Below are 6,202 nucleotides of genomic sequence, written 5' to 3' on the forward strand. Positions count from 1 at the left end.
TTCATGATTTGATAAATAATGGTAACTCAACTAAATAGTGATATACTTGATCAGTCTGGAGTAAGTGTTGATTGTTTTATTGTTTATTATTATCTTTGTTATGAGAAAGGGGCTACTCTTTATTGTTTGAAATTTCCCTTTCTCCAAAATATGATGAATGGCCCTAGGTGTAAATTATAATAAATTTGCTTGAATGGATTTCCAAAACCATACAAAGAGATTATGTTTTTAATTCCAAGTTCCTTCATTATTTTTTATGTTTGCAGGTATTATGTGAAACATATCAAGTTTTAAGTGATCCAGTGCGAAGAGATGCTTATCATTGAGATGGAAAAAATTACATATCTAGGTACGTTTTTGTGCCTGCACTTCTGGAAATATTGTGAGTTGTCACATGCTCATATTACTGCTCCTTTGTGTTTCATATTACCATTATATTGAAGAACAATAAGGATTCTACTATCAGAACAATATTTGAATTTCAATTCCATTTCCTCTACTCAAGTTTCATGGAATGACTTTTTTTTTTTTAAACACAAATTTTGGTTTCAACTACAACATTTATTATATGTTTAAACCAAACAAACCCATTCATCTTGCTAGAAGTAATAGTCAAACACAAGATAAAATATTCATTAACCTAACTATGATTACAATTAAAATAAAATGTTAATGGAAACACTTATAATAGAACGAGATGTTAGTTTATGAATTTGTCTTTAGCTACTTGAATTTTGTCATATGAAAAGTTACATTCAAGATGCTTGGTATGCTGTTGAAAGAATTGAAGCTGAATTTCGATCTTGGGTTTGAGACATAGCCCTATATATGCTGATAATTTTTTACTAAAGAAATTTTTTTTCTTATAATAATGTTGATGCGGGAGATGCAAGATTATTTTTGTAATAAGGCAATTAGGGTTTCCTAGCCAATTAGAACTAGGGTTTAGTAATCCTTTATAAGCAACCTATTGTACTCGTTGAGGAGATAGTTGATATTTTGATGAATGAAAACAATGGCCGTTTGGTCTTTCTTTGGTCTGGTGCTGACTCTTGGTCCACCCTAGGTGCTGGCCTCCTAGTGGTTTTCTCGCTTGGTGTTGACTCCAAGCAAGGCTTATGTGCTGACTCTTAGGTCACATCCCTTTATTTTTCCATTGTTTCAGTTTTGTTTTGGTTGTCCTGCGTTAGTTTTGATATCAGAGCAAACACCGATCTGTTAAAAGTATCACCGCAGGAAAGAATCAGAAAAAATCAAACAAAAAAAAAAAAAGAAAAAAAAATCCTTTGCTGTCATTATTTTCCACCCATCAGAACACCACCGCACCACACTACAGTAACCCAGATTTCAAACCAAACACAGAATCTACCAAATTCACAAACCCACCGTGAATCACCAATCCCTCCTCCCTCAAGCCATATCACCACCATTAATGTAAACAACCCAGCCACTCCAAGACCCCAACCCTTTGCAACCACAAAGACAGAGAAGATGCCCTGTTGCCACCAACCCAGATCGTCAATTTTTGCCCTTCCCCGCGACAGAGAAGAAGTCCTGTTGCCGCCGACTCGGTTCCTGCTTGCCACCGTGACTAGTCGCAGCGACCCACTGTGAGCACTTTCCATCCCTACCTTGCGCCACCATGCCTTCCACTTACATGCTGCCGTTCCGCCGCAAGTACCCCAACGACCCAAAGGTAACCCAGTACAGCCCCTCTGCGTTATCCACTTTCTTTAGGCCAAAAAAAAAAAAAAAAAAATCTAACCAACCCATCTTAGAAACGAACGCTTGACCAACCCATGTGTTAACAAGCCCAAAGCCCACATTTTACAACACCAGTTTTCTTTTTAAAAAAAAAAAAAAAAGGAAGACCCAACCCACGAAATCCAAACCTGTCAACCAGCCCAGTCCCAACAACTATCTGAGAGAATAGTCTTAGAAGCCTATTCCAACAATCTGTCCAGAGAACATCACAGCAAACTTCCAACTATTTGTTGAAGCACTATTTTAGAGAATCATGGTAATATTAGAAGCACCTTATTTTGATGGTTATGAAACTTATCCACGAGATTTTGTCAACTGGCCGAATGGGATGGAGTAATTCTTTGAGCAAGCAAATTTTGCATATAACAAAAAGGTTCGATATGCCAAGTTGAAGTTAATAGGTAAAGCACAAAGGTTTTGGGAGAATCTTGAATATTTCCGCTATATGAATTGTGAACCTACTATTAGTGTGTGGGAAGATATGAAAGAAAAGTTTTGTGATGAATATTTGTCACCATACTATCGAGCTAAGTATCTACCCCAATCTCAATGTAGTACTTTTCAAGTTGAAGCAAATACGATGAATCCTCATTCTCATCCCATTTCATGTCCTTAGTGCACTTTTGGACAATCTATCAAGGAATTAAAGGAATTATCTGTAAAACTCGTGAAAAATGTTCAAGACATGATTGCTTAGATGAAGCAAATGAAGACTCAAACCGATTTAATTGGGAAACCAAGGATAATTGATCACAATGAACTTATTGCTGCCCCCATAGAAGACAACATTGATGGTGATATCTTGGTCGTGGAGAATCCTTCAGCAACACCAAAGCCTAATGTTGACATAGATGTACATGCCTCGACAAGTGTTGCTTTAACATGCGTGCAAGGAAATGAATCTATTGAAGAATAGCAAGGTGAAAAGATGGTGCCTAAAGAGAGTATTATGTTAGAGGGTGCACATGATGTGAAAGTTGAAGTTGTTGAATGTGTTTCTAATCAACCCTCCACGGTCCTTGAAGATCTACATCTTGGTGAAGTCGAAGAGATTAAAACCACAGTGCTTCCTATGGTTCATAAGGTTTAAGAAGAGATTATACTGATTCCACACATTGATTTTGTTATTCCAAATGAGTTTGATGTGGTGGAATTCAAGGTTTTTCTTTTCCCTGTGCTTTCTAAGGTGATTTCGTACTTAAAGCAAGTGCTATTTGTTAGCATCCTAATCCATCAATGCTTTAAAACTCGCGGTCGAGTTTTCTCCAACAAAAGGAGAATGATGCGGGAGATGTAAGAAAATTATTATTTAATATTATTTATATTCGCAAGTCAATTGTATTTTTATGTTTTAGGTTCTAGTAATTTATTGAGCTATTAGTATTTTAATTTGGGAAGCAAGGTTATTTTTGTAATAAGGCAATTAGGGTTTCCTAGCCAATTAGAACTAGGGTTTAGTAATCCTTTATAAGCAACCTATTGTACTCGTTGAGAAGATAGTTGATATTTTGATAAATGAAAACAATGGCCATTTGGTCTTTCTTTGGTCTGGTGCTGACTCCAGGTCCACCCTAAGTGCTGACTCCTAGTGGTTTTCCCACTTGGTGTTGACTCCAAGCAACGCCTAGGTGTTGACTCCTAGGTCATATCCTTTTATTTTTCCATTGTTTCAGTTTTGTTTTGATTGTTCTGCGTCAAATACAGTATCACACTCAAATAGTCTTAAATTCCTTTTAGCTATTAGTATATGCTCTTTTAGGCTATCTGGATTTTAGTAATTCTGAATCATCGGGACTGGTTGTGGAGGGGTATATTGAAACACTCTAAAATCTTGGGGGTTCTGTAATATCCTTTCAAATCACAAGATGTCTTTTAAGGGTTTGCATTTTTAAGTACTAATATTTTTATGTTTTATTTTCCTCTATGAGTTGAAGGTTTGCAGTTTTTTGTGTGGGTTTGCATGTTTACATTTTAGGATATTAATGATGGATAAGGTTTAAAGTTATAGTAGTCATTAATCTGAGCATCTGTTTTATTTGGATTTTAGTAATTCTGAATCATTGGGACTGGTTGTGGAGGGGTATATTGAAAAACTCTAAAATCTTGGGGGTTCTGTAATATCCTTTCAAATCACAAGATTTCCTTAAGGGTTTGCATTTTTAAGTACTAATATTTTTATGTTTTATTTTCCTCTATGAATTGATGGTTTGCAGTTTTTTTGTGTGGGTTTGCATGTTTACATTTTAGGATATTAATGACAGATAAGGTTTAAAGTTGTAGTAGTCATTAATCTGAGCATCTGCTTGATATGAGTAGGATGTTTAAAATTTTAGAAGTTTCACCAGGTAACAAGAAAGCTGTTTAGTTGCTGGAAAATGGATAAGAAGAAAAGTATTAAAGATCTGAATTTAGAAGTATGATTTTTGTGGAGTTGAGGTTTGTTTAGGTTTCCATTTGATCATGAATGCACTTTTCTACTTTATTTCACTGCAAAATTTGGTCATCTTGGTTGCTTCTTTTTATCCTAACCTGTGCTATAATTTGGCTGATGGTATTGGTATGTGACTCTATTTATAGGCTATAGAAGTTAATTTTTGCTATGTTGATAAAACAAAGTTAGGAAATTTAGTAACTTTATATGTAATTCTGAGCTAAATTGGTTCTATATTTGTTTCCTTTCTGCTATGGCATCATATGTCCTACTTACTTTTTTGTGTATCTCTGGTTTTCTTTGGAGAAATGGCAAGATAACTAATGGAGGTTAAATGCACATATGTTGATTACTTTTTCTTTTTCTATTGCTGCTTGTTTAATATTTTCATGGGTTTCCCTTTATGAAAGAACAACATAACAGTGCTGTCCTTTGCATGCCTTTTCTACTCATTCCTAATTCAATCTTTCATTGCTCATGGAGTGAAATTTTGCTTCTCAGCTTCAGCTTCAGGTATCCAACATTTTTTTTTTTTACATTATAAAAAGAAGAAGGGTGTGACCTGAGTATACTGGAAGTATACATCAAGGACAAAGTATTAAGTGCATATAGTACAAAATTCCATGAAACCTTGAACATGTATGAAAACTTTGTTTGCATATCATACTTTTATTTTCTGGGTTGAGTTTCTTTATAAGTGTTATTATGTAATATTGGTTTGTTACGGCACGCAGTTGCGTTATAGATGTTCCTTTATGAGTTATTTGGAAGTTGAAAATTATTGAGTATTGATATACTCTAATTTTTTCCCCTCCTGTACAACGGGAAAGTGGCATTTTTAAATCTTATTATAACTGACGTGTTTGTTATGTTGACATTGTAGGACTACTTGTGGCCGTTTTTAGCCACAACATTTTAAAGTCATATAGGGCACATGACAATCTATGCACCCAGTTTGTAGTTCTATGGCTCTGGAAACTATTTACCTTTCACCAATGGAACCCAAAAATCTGTGAGGCGTTATGATATTTTATTTTTTCTTATGAATAGTATTCTTCTACTTCCGAATTAATTTTTTTTAATAAACATGGGAATGTTTACTCTTCAAATATTTGAAATTTGATTCTAGGTTGCTTGATGTGGATTGCTTGGTTGGAACGAAATCGTCGTTCTTTTGAGAACACTGAGAAGACTTTGGAAGAGTTTAAGGTTTTATACCAACGTAGTCTATTTGAGTGGTTTGTTGGGGTTTTATTGATTGTTCTTCTTTCGCTGGGTTTATGTTTTCCTGATTTCCGTCTTCTTTGTTGTTTGTTTTATCCTTTTCTTGTTGTTCATCATCATGAACAATTTGTATTTTAACTTTCTATTTTCATTAATAATATTTCTTTGATTACCTATGGAAAAAAAAAAAAAAAAAAAAAAGATGCTAGGTTTTCCATTTTCTTTCTCCCCCCCCCCTTTTTTTTTGGGTTTTGGTGTCTTAAAAGTGGGTTTATTGAGATATAGCAAGTTAAGAAAAGAAAGATTTGCCAACCACGTTGATTAAAGAATGTAGTTGTTTAAAATTTAACTTAAAAGAGGTTTTTTATTTTTATTTTTTATTCTTTTTCTTTTGGGTGTTTTAAGTTTGAAAAATTGTTGGTAACAGTTTTTTTCCTAACAATTTTCTCTAGATTCTAGTAGACCCTTAATGTTTTAACAAATTTTCACATATAAATATTCTTGAATGTGGAATGAGATTAGACATTTTTCTTATTTGCTTGAAACTAATTGCAAAATCAGCTTGTGTATGCTACTTATAAAACAAGTAAAGACTTATTTTTAGGGATTTTGCTAGAGAGAAGGAAGTTCTACATCTTTCTTCAATATGAGTTCTTTTCCTTCTTTTCTTTTTTCCCCCTTTATGCATAAATACATACATATATGAATTTTCTTGTTGGATTTCATTTAAAGCACACATATTAGTCAATGAACATGATACTAAAGACAATAATGAGCTCAAAG

At 34.0% G+C, this 6,202-nt stretch overlaps 1 long non-coding RNA gene across 1 annotated transcript; it reads left to right on the forward strand.

Annotated features, from left to right (window-relative positions):
• Positions 1-272: 272 nt before the first annotated feature.
• LOC115959005 lies at positions 273-5,487 on the forward strand. The gene is made up of 3 exons (XR_004084735.1): positions 273-349; positions 5,079-5,207; positions 5,325-5,487. It is a non-coding gene; the product is annotated as an uncharacterized LOC115959005 (long non-coding RNA).
• The last annotated feature ends 715 nt before the right edge of the window (positions 5,488-6,202 follow it).

Source organism: Quercus lobata, chromosome 9 (assembly GCF_001633185.2).
Source record: "Quercus lobata isolate SW786 chromosome 9, ValleyOak3.0 Primary Assembly, whole genome shotgun sequence".
Taxonomy (NCBI): domain Eukaryota; kingdom Viridiplantae; phylum Streptophyta; class Magnoliopsida; order Fagales; family Fagaceae; genus Quercus; species Quercus lobata.